Source organism: Pantherophis guttatus, chromosome 16, assembly GCF_059756535.1.
Source record: "Pantherophis guttatus breed Tessera chromosome 16, ASM5975653v1, whole genome shotgun sequence".
NCBI classification, from domain to species: domain Eukaryota; kingdom Metazoa; phylum Chordata; class Lepidosauria; order Squamata; family Colubridae; genus Pantherophis; species Pantherophis guttatus.
Window position 1 is genome coordinate 8,858,934 of NC_142078.1, and position 11,051 is coordinate 8,869,984.

At 41.9% G+C, this 11,051-nt stretch overlaps 1 long non-coding RNA gene across 1 annotated transcript; it reads left to right on the forward strand.

Moving 5' to 3' along the window:
• Window positions 1-2,997: 2,997 nt before the first annotated feature.
• On the forward strand, window positions 2,998-5,086 carry LOC148111799 (uncharacterized). Its single transcript, XR_015730219.1, has 2 exons — window positions 2,998-3,069; window positions 4,085-5,086. It is a non-coding gene; the product is annotated as an uncharacterized LOC148111799 (long non-coding RNA).
• Window positions 5,087-11,051: the final 5,965 nt, after the last annotated feature.

Sequence of the window (11,051 nt, forward strand, 5' to 3'; positions counted from 1 at the left end):
GTCCAGTGTTGGAGCATTCACAACTTCTGGTGGCAAGTTGTTCCACTGGTTAATTGTTCTCACTGTCAGGAAATTTCTCCTTAGTTCTAAGTTGCTTCTCTCCTTGATTAGTTTCCACCCATTGCTTCTTCTCCTGCCCTCAGGTGCTTTGGAGAATAGCTTGACTCCCTCTTCTTTGGGGCAGCCCCTGAGATATTGGAAGGCTGCTATCATGTCTCCCCTCGTCCTTCTTTTCATTAAACTAGACATACCCAATTCCTGCAACCGTTCTTCGTATGTTTGAGCCTCCAGTCCCCTAATCATCTTTGTCGCTCTTCTCTGCAGTCTCAACATCTTTTTTAATATCGTAATGACCGAAACTGGATGCCGTATTCCAAATGCCACTGGACTATTATACTAACCAGGTTTCATATGAACAAATGCAGCTGTTTGGGTTTGCAACCCGCTGCACTAAGCAGAGACATCTGCTGAATTCACCCGTACTGTCCAAATGATGAAAACAGCTCATTTATTTCTACTTTAGGAGTAGGCTGAAACATGGGTATGCAGTTAGATTCATCCCTTTCAACTGGGGGTGGGATTCAGCCGGTTCAGACTGGTTCGGGTGAAATGGATGCTAATTTTACATCTGGTTCGCCGAACCGATAGATGCAAGGACTGGCTGGCCACACCCACCCGCCCTCCCGGAGTAACCACGCAGCCCATTTTCATGCGAAGTAAGCGCAGGGCCCACACAGAGGCTCTGGGAGGGTGAAAACGGGCCTCCCAGAAGTTCCAGAAGTCTGGAAATGCGCCCATTTCCGGTCTCCGGAGGGCCTCCGGAGCCCAGGGAGACCATTTTCGCCCTCCCAGAGGCTCGAGTTAAGCCTCCAGAGCCTGGGGAGGGCACTGCCATGGTGCACCCCTGCTTTCAACCCCAGCTACTCGTGTTCAGAACAAAAAGGCCTGAATGGAACAGGAAAAAGAGAGAACGTGGAACAACTTGAAACTGACTCATGTTCGAGTTACCCTAACGTGAAGCAAAAAAACAAACAATGCTAAATATCCTATTGGAGAAAAAAAAATGCTGTCAATAATTAAAACTATATATAGTCGTGCAGCGGATGCCAAGAACATATCTCCCCTGGATTGAGCAATGTGCAGGGGGCAAACCATTCTTCTTTGCAGAAATTCTTTGTCTAGGACATTTCGTTTTCATTTTCCATTCGGGATGTCCTCTTAAGTTGAGAGCAAACGGGGTTAGGGGGAAAAAAAACAGGATTTCCTAGCTGTTCTTCTCCATTCATCTTATTAAATCTGATTATTCCAGAAGTCTCAACTGCAGCTGAAAACACGCCTGATCCTTGCTACTTGATCCCAAGTCTACAGCTTGGCGTTGGGATGGTCTAGAAATTCCTTTGCATGCAAATTTGGATACAAGGGGATTTCATTCATGTTTCTAGCACATTTTTGTTTCTGTACGTTAGACATATACAACGTCCTACCTGTCAATGACTAGTTCAGCTTCAACGGCAATAATACACAAGCACACAATAGATACAAACTTAAGGTAAACCGCTCCAAACTTGATTGCAGAAAATACGACTTCAGCAACAGAGTGGTCAATGCCTGGAATGCACTACCTAACTCTGTGGTTTCATCCCCAACCCCCCCAAATTTTAACCTTAGACTGTCTACTGTTGACCTCATCCCATTCCTAAGAGGTCTGTAAGCGGCGTGCATAAGTGCACCAGCCTGCCTACTGTCCCTGTCCTACTCTCCCCATTTACTTGTATCCTTATCCTGTATTCATAATCATGTTTATCCTTATATCTCTTATCTTACGTGTTTGACAAATAATAATAATAAAAAATAAAATATACGAGTAAAGAATTGTATATGCCCAGACTTATAGCTACATCTCTTTGTGAATAATCATGTAAATGAGGGAGAAATAGATACAAGGCGGCACACCAAAAATTGTGCTAGATCTACTGTTCTAATATCCAAGGGGCTGCCATTGATATTCTCCAAAGCACCTGAAGACAGGACTAGAAGCAACGGATGGAAACTAATCAAGGAGAGAAGCAACCTAGAACTACGGAGAAATTTCCTGACAGTGAGAACAATTAACCAGTGGAACAACTTGCCTCTAGAGGTTGCGAATGCTCCAACACTGGAAGTTTTTAAGAAGAGGTTGGATAATCACTTGTCTGAAGTGGTGTAGTGTTTCCTGCCTAAGCAGGGGGTTGGACTAGAAGACCTCCAAAGTCCCTTCCAACTCTGTTATTCTATTCCATTCTATTCTATTCTATTCTATTCTATTCTACTCTACCCTACCCTACCCTACCCTACCCTACCCTACCCTACCCTACCCTATTCTATTCTATTCTATTCTATTCTATTCTATTCTATTCTAGGTCCCTTCCAACTCTGTTATTTTATTATTTTCCTGGGTTTGCCTGGGGGAGGATGAGTGAACCTATTCTCCAAAGCATCTGAAGGTGGGACAAGAAGCATCAGGTGGAAACTAATCAAGGAGAGAAGCAACCTAGAATTCCGGAGAAATTTCCTGACAGTGAGAACAGTTAATCAGTGGAACGACTTGCCACCAGAAGTTGTGGGTGCTCCAATACTGGAAGTTTTCAAAAAAAGAGATTGAACAGCCATTTGTCTGAAAAGGCATAGGATCTCCTGCTCGAACAGGGGGTTGGACTAGAAGACCTCCAAGGGCCCTTCCAACTCTTCAGTTATTCTGTTACTTGTTCCCTCCTTTTGGTTGGATTTGCAAAGCGAAGAGAGAGAGAGAGAGAGAGAGAGAGAGAGAGAGAGAGAGAGAGAGAGAGAGAGAGAGAGAGAAAGACCATGACTAATTTGAGGTTGGGGAAAATGAACATAACCAGACCTGAAGGCAGTTTTAATCCCTAATTCTTAGTAGGAAGTTTTTAAAGAGCAACCCTTGTCTGAAATAATGGCTTAACTTCTTCCAGATGCTCATGTTCTCCCGCCTCCCCACATATTTACCTGACTATTTTCAGCACCATAAAGCAGAGGACGGACATATGTTTGTCTTGAACATCAAAGAAAGCAGTAAGTGATGGTAATTTGGTTTTTTTATTCCTGGACGGAGTTGACCTTTCTGATTCTTATTTCACCTAATTTCAATTCGGAGGTCTTGATTGTTTCTGTGTGTGTGTTTGTTGCGCGCGTGTGCACTGAAAATTCAAAAGGCTCCTTTAGCGGTGGTTAGGAAAAAGCTAAATCGGGGCCCTGTAATTAAAGGCTGACATTTGAGCTTTCAGGAACTGCAGGAAGCAATGAAGTGGCTCTGCCAAGTTTGAATCTAGTTAAATCTTCAGGGAGGGCTCAGCGTTTGAAATCGGGATGGTAAGATGGCTGTTCCCTGGCCATTTAGTATTACCGTGGTTATATCAATTGAAAACAGATGGGGTGGGGGGGAGGAGGAGGAGAGGAGGAGGAGGAGGAGGAGGAGGAGGAGGAGATAGATAGATAGATAAGGAGGAGAAGATAGATAAGAAGAAGGGGAAGATATATAAGGGTGAAACAAGGAGGAGGGGGAGAAGAGGAGAAGGAGAAAAGAAAAAGAAAAAGAAGAGGAAGAGGAAGAGGAGGAGGAGGGGGAGAAGGAGGAGATAGGTAAGGAGGAGAAGAGGAGTAATAGTAGATAAATAGACAATAGATAAGGAGGAGGAGACAGATGAGAAGAAGGGGAAGATATATAAGGGGGAGAGGAGGAGGAGGAGGAGAGGAGGAGGAGGAGAAAAGAAGAAGAAGAAGAAGAAGAAGAAGAAGAAGAAGAAGAAGGAGGAGGAGGAGCAGGAGGAGGAGGAGGAGGAGGAAAAGGAAGAGGAGGAGCAGGAGGAGATAGATAAGGAGGAGAAGAGAGTAATAGTAGATAAATAGACAATAGATAAGGAGGAGGAGACAGATGAGAAGAAGGGGAAGATATATAAGAGGGAGATGATGATGATGATGATGATGATGAGGAGGAGGAGGAGGAGGAGGAGGAGGAGAATTTCATTTTTATCACTCAAATTTGACTTTAGTCATCCTAAAACCTGCCTTTTTTTTCTTTCTCATAAAGTTTTGAAATCATGACAGAATGCCATTACTTTCACCCTGATTAGACGAGACTGGGTGAAGCATTATACCTCGTCCATTACTGTGAACCCAATTTAGATTTAAGTAGACCATTACTTTTTAACAACCAGATTCCAAGCCGGATCCCCAGAAGCATATTATCTTCATTTAATATGATTGGACCTTTCACTTTTGAGTTGAAGATCCTCATTGGACCTCTATCCATTCCATCTCCAAGAATTGAGAAGGTGGGCTGTCGTTGATATTTCCCCCCAAGCAGTGTCAGAGAGACAATGTCTTCTACTACACTTCAAAGCAACAGAATTGTTGACCTAATCTTGTCAAGCTTCTTCTCTGGTAACATTATATTGCTAACTAGGGCATACAAAACCTTTGCCAGACCAATTCTTGAATACACCCGCCTCGAATCCACACTGTATATCGGATATTAACACGATTGAGCGGGTCCAGAGGTATTTCAAGAGAAGAGTCCTCCACTCCTCTGCTCACAAGAGAATCCCTTATGCCACCAGACTTGAAATTCTGGGATTGGACAATCTGGAACTGCGCCGCCTGCGGTCCGATCTAAGCACGGTACACAAAATTGTCTGCTACGACGTCTTGCCTGTCAACGACTTCTTCAGCTTCAACCACAATAATACACGGGCAAACAAGCGATACAAACTCAAGGTAAACCACTCTAAACTCGATTGCAGAAAATACGACTTCAGCAACAGAGTGGTCAATGCCTGGAATGCACTACCCGACTCCGTTGTTACAGCCTTCAACCACAAACTGTCTGCCGTGGACCTCACCCCATTCCTAAGAGGTCCGTAAAGGGGGCGTGCATAAGCACACCAGCATGTCTACCGTCCCTGTCCTACTGCCCCAATTTATCTGTACTTACTTCCTTTGTTTATGTTTATGTTTATACAGTACCTATACCTGCTATCTTGTACGTTTGACAAACAAACAAACAAACAAATAAATAAACAAACAAACAGACCATCTTAGGAAGTCCAGAAATATCTCTTTGACCCTTCCTCCCACATCTGGTTAATACTTCTCAGTATCCAGTACGTGAGATGAAACATTCCTTCTGTAGATCAGGGGTATCCAACCTTAGCAACTTTTAAGACTTGAGCCTTCAACCTTAGCAACTCTAAGACTTTGTGGACTTCAACCAATCATGGGAATTCTGTGAGTTGAACTTCACGAGTCTTAAGAGTTTCCAAGGTTGGCCAGTCCAGCTGTAGATGGTACAGCTGGCCCAGCTCAGCTAAAACCCACATTGTGAGTCACCAGCATCTTTAGAACGATCTTCATTCCCCATAAGGAAATGTATAATATGTATAACAGGAGACAGGAGTCATTCTTTAGATTTCCCTAGCTTTTTTTTTTCCCCTTCCGATGAATGTAATTCAACTTAGGTTTCCCAGACTAGTACTCTCTCAACCCTCTTTCTCTCTCTGTGTGTGTGTGTATGTGTTATTCTAAGTTTCCAGCTCCCAGTTTTAGCAATTTGTTAATAGCATGGAAAAGCAGCTAGGAATGAGTCATCTCTAAACATAGACAAACAGTAGTCTGCGGAGAATGTTGATTCTTGCTCTCCAGAAGAGTTATTTCCCCCTCTTAATTTTGGAAATCTGTCTGTAATTATGACAGGGCAAGTTTGGGGTCTGGGGTCTGGATGGTTTCTTTCTGTCTTGTTCCCCCCTCCTTGTCTTTAAACCATGATGTCAGGATTTCCACTACTTCACAAGGAAACCACAGACCCCCGCCACTCTTCAACCAGAAACATCGATACTTCACTTACGTTCCCATAACTTAAATTTAAATGGAGAGGTTGTCTGGCGAGGAGGCACCAGGGAGCTTCATCTGTTGAAAGGTGGAATGGAGAACACCTGGTCTGGTCTACCTTCTTCTCTGTCCATGTCCTTCACTTTGTAACCTGGAAAAAAAAAGTACATTTGAATTACATCATTTTTTATTTTTAGAATAGAATAGAATTCTTTAATGGCCAAGTGTGATTGGACACACAAGGAATTGGTCTTTGGTGCATATGCTCTCAGTGTACAGAATAGAATGGAATGGAATGGGATGGAATGGAATGGGATGGAATGGAATGGAATAGAATAGAATAGAATAGAATAGAATAGAATAGAATAGAATAGAATAGAATAGAATAGGAGAAGGAATGGAATGGAATGGAATGGAATGGAGTGGAGTGGAATGGAATGGAATGGAATGGAATGGAATGGAATGGAATAGAATAGAATAGAATAGAATAGAATAGAATAGAATAGAATAGAATAGAATAGAATAGGAGAAGGAATGGAATGGAATGGAATGGAATGGAATGGAATGGAATGGAATAGAATAGAATAGAATAGAATAGAATAGAATAGAATAGAATAGAATAGAATAGAATAGAATAGAATAGAATAGAATAGAATAGAATAGAATAGTAAATATACAATCATCTATAATTATAATCCAACATTATCCTTTGTCTCTCTCCCATCGTTTCTGGGTCCAATCATACCACATATTCCAACTACCATAAAAGCCTGAGTCTCTTTTACCCGTGATCAGTTTTGTAAGTCTGTCAGACTCTGCACATTCCATGATTTTATAAATTAAAGGATAATGTTGGATTATAATTATAGATGATTGTATATTTATGGTAATCAGAATAGAGTAGAGTAGAGTAGAGTAGAGTAGAGTAGAGTAGAATAGAATAGAATAGAATAGAATAGAATAGAATAGAATAGAATAGAATAGAATAGAATAGAATAGAATTCTTTATTGGCCAAGTGTGATTGGACACACAAGGAATTGGTCTTTGGTGTATATGCTCTCAGTGTACATAAGGAGAATAAAATACATTCATCAAGGCTAAAAAGATACAATACTTAGTGATAACAAAGGTTACTAATAAGCTATCAAATTGTATTAGGAAACAAATAAAAACAATATAAATTGAAAGATACAAGCAACGTGGTTATAGTAATAAGTGGGAAGAGACAGAGACTAGTAAGGAAGAGAAGAATAACGGTAATACAGTCTTAGTAAATTATTTGACAGTGCTAGTTAGTTGTTAAGCAGAGTAATGCCATTCGCAATTGTTCCTGCTTTGTGAAAGGGGTGGGGATGATTAATTTTGTCAGCATTTCCACTCAAATATGCCCACTTCTGCATCGTCAGACCAACAGGCAGATACTCTTCAAAGTTGAAATGTTAATTTATATTGCTAGCCCATGTAGGGTTATGCCATACGCTAAATAATAATCTTCAGAGTGGCCGCTAAACATTGCAACTGCAGTTCTCCAACTGAACACATGGATATAATTAGGATTGTCAACTCCCTTGAAGTACGATGGGCAGGCAATACATTTTACAAATCGATCAGTAAATGGATATAACCGCAATGGTGAAGGGGGCACCCACCCACCTCATCTCCAATCCAAGTGTTTTAGGAGGACAATCAAATGGCACAAACTAAGGTATATATTGTGCTAATGTGCATCTATTAGGAGAAATGTGCAGTGATAAATTGTATAAGAATGTGCATTATGTTTAAGGCGTGAACGGGTTACTGGGTTTATAATTAGAAAAATTGGGAAACAGAGGGAAACCAAGGATGACATTTTATTCCCATTTATAAAAGGGGAGAGAGTGTGACTATTTATAGCATTAGACAGTCCTAAATTATGATAGCATTTGAGTAAAAAGAGATATAAATTCTCGGGTGGCCCCTAGAGGGAAGGGAGGGAGGGAGGGAGGGAGGGAGTGAAAAGAGTAAGTAAAGAGAGGGGAGGGAGGAAGGCAGGAATGAGAGAGATGGAGAGATGAGAGAAGGGAGGGAGGGAAAGAAGGAAGTAAGGAGGGAGGGAAGAAAGGGAGGGAAGGAGTAAAAGTGAAAAGAGTAAGTAAAGAGAGGGAGGGAAGGGAGGAAGGCAGGAAGGAGAGAGATGGAGAGATGAGAGAAGGAAGGGAGGGAGGGAGGGAAAGGAGTAAAAGAGCAAAAGAGTAAATAAATAGAGGGAGGGAGGGAGGCAGGAAGGAGAGAGATAGCAAGATGAGAGAAGGAAGGAAGGAAGGAAGGAGTAAAAAAGTGAACAAAGTAAGTAAAGAAATTTACTAGAGATTTGGGCTCAGCCTTTTCTCAAGTTTCATTAATTCTGGAAAACTGAAATAGAGCTGGGGAGAATTACTTTGGACCTATGGAGGTTTAAGCTAAGCGACCTTGAAAATACTTTTGCAAAACAAAAGTGCTATCCAGCTGCTAGTCCATGATGTTTTTTCACTGCTTGGTAAGTGTGACTTCAGCATGTGCCTACCGCATCTATAGCAATTATTTACAGTGAGATCGAAGCAGAGTGGATCTGCATATCATTACTCTTAAAGAATGTTAATTTCAGTAGAAAGCGAGCTTAGGTAAAACAACAAAAATGTATTTATGACTGGACAAACAAATTAAACACTAAACTTGGAAGGAAATCCATTGAAACAAAATGTACTCTTGGAATTTCCCCAGAGTTCCAGCTCCTAGTGGAGAACAATCACCAAAGTTCAACCCTAGTGACAAAAATATAGCCCAACAATTTTTTTTTGAGAAAAAAAATCTATGAGCAGTTAAGAAACATGTTCCAAAGGATTCGCTCCTTCCTTCCTTCCTTCCTTCCTTCCTTCCTTCCTTCCTTCCTTCCTTGGTTTCTTCCTTTGTTTGTTTGTTCATTCCTTCTTTGGTTTCTTCCTTCCTGGGTTTCTTCCTTCTTTCCTTCCTTTGTTCGTTTGTTCCTTCCTTCCTTGGTTTCTTCCTTCCTTCCTTTCTTTGTTTCTTCCTTCCTTCCTTGGTTCCTTCCTTTGTTCGTTTGTACCTTCCTTCCTTGGTTTCTTCCTTCCTTGGTTCCTTCCTTCCTTCCTTCCTTCCTTCCTTCCTTCCTTCCTTCCTTCCTTCCTTCCTTCCTTTCCTTCCTTTGTGTGGCACTCAGATGTCCTGGAGACTGACACTCACTGCCTCCAGGGACTTATTAGTTTGTTTTACTATTAAAGAAACACACGGCTCAAATGGAAAAAGCCATATAAGAAATCAGGATAAAGAGTACAACAGCAGATAAAAGAATGAACAGTATGGGCATTGTGGAGACTTTCTTTAGCTTCTGTTAAAGCCATTGCGAAGAGATGACTGTAATGCTTAATGACAAACATGCTCTGAGAACTCCTCCAGAAATTATCCCCTTTCGTTTAGAGTAACAACGATGGTTTTAGATGGTTAGGGAGCCCTGGTAGCGCAGCAGACTAAAGCACTGTTATTAACATCAGCTGCCTGCAATTACTGCAAGTTCGAATCTCACCAGGCTCAAGGTTGACTCAGCCTTCCATCCTTTCAAAGGTAGGTGAAATGAGGACCCGGATTGTGGGGGCGATAAGCTGACTTTGTATAAATATACAAAAGTATGAAGGCTATTGCTTAACGCATTGTAAGCCGCCCTGAGTCTCCGGAGAAGAGCGGCATATAAATAAAATAAAACAAAAAACAACCACCACCACCACGAGATTATACAAAAATGATCACCCTAGAAAAAATGAGATGTACACAAATGATCCCCATGTCAGTTAATACTTCGTTGGGTAACCTTTAGCATGAATGATGGCCTTACAACATCTTCCCATGGAGTAAACCAAGTCTTTTAGTTCTGCATCTGTTATAATGCGAAACTAAGATTGAAGGATGGCTTCTATTAACTGGGTTTTATTGCTGGGTCGCTTCTGACTAACAAGTTTCTTTCGTCGGAAAATCCATCGATTTCCACTTGGGTGAAGGTCTGGGCTATTCCCAGGCCATTCCAGCAATGGAACAGGATTATCTTGAAACTCAAAAAAAAAAAAGAAAGAAAGAAAGAAAAAAAGTGGTGTTATTAGCCATCAAACCTCAAAAATACACTTTTCCCAAAAGGTTTCCACAATTTTGGCCACTACTGTATTCCTTTGTCTTCATTTGCCAGTTTTTCAACATCAGGTTGAAAAATATGCTCTGTGTTTCGCACAAGCACAGAGCTTCCCCGCTCTTTAATAAAGCACACTATTTTTTTTTTATTATTATTTCAAACGATGCTTCCATAAAGGCCATCTGGTTGTCATTCTGAGTTGCAAAACACTAGCCTTTAAAATCCACCGAGGCTTTCCTTATGTTCATCGGAGCGTGAAAAAAGCTGTCGCTGCTTTAATGGATCCAAATGTTAATGCATTCCATCAGCAAGGCAGGGTATCCTTAAAGAAGGCTTATAGGGAAGCCTGGGAAATGAGGTGGCTGTTTTAATAAGATTAAATGATTGGGGCGGGGGGGGGGTGTCCTGGAGGTTTGAATAAGGTTAAATGATTAGGGCACAGAGGTGGGATTCACTTACCTTCCCTAAAAGGTTGTTGTGGCCCCGCCCTCTGAGCCTGTCCCATCGGAGGAAGAAAGCTCCGAGCATGAGGAAGAGGAGTCAGCCAGGCCTCCCTCTCCAGGCCCCTCCCCTCTGGCACTGTCTCAGGTGCCGGCCGAGGGAGAGGAGATTAGCCGAGACACAGGTGTCTCGGACGAGAGCGAGGGAGAGACATCATTCCTGGACGCACGCCTCTGAAGGCGTGATAAACGATTGCAGCAGCTCAGGAGGCGTGCTAGGGATTAGAACTGAGTCACTGGACCACACCCCAGAGACTATATAATAGAGGGTGGTGGCCAGCGATCCTTGTGACGAACAAAAGTAAACCTTGGATAGTCACTAAAGCCTCATCCAAAAACTGCTGAGAGGAATATTATTCTGATTGGACTTTTGTACGCTAAGTATCTTATCTTTCTGTTTTGTGGAAATAAATGCACTTGGCAGACGGTGTGTATATCGCTGCCAAGTTGGAGATAAAGACCTGGGTGTGTGCCAAAGTGTTTCCTTAACCCTCGGCTGGCTGTGTTTGTGTGTGTG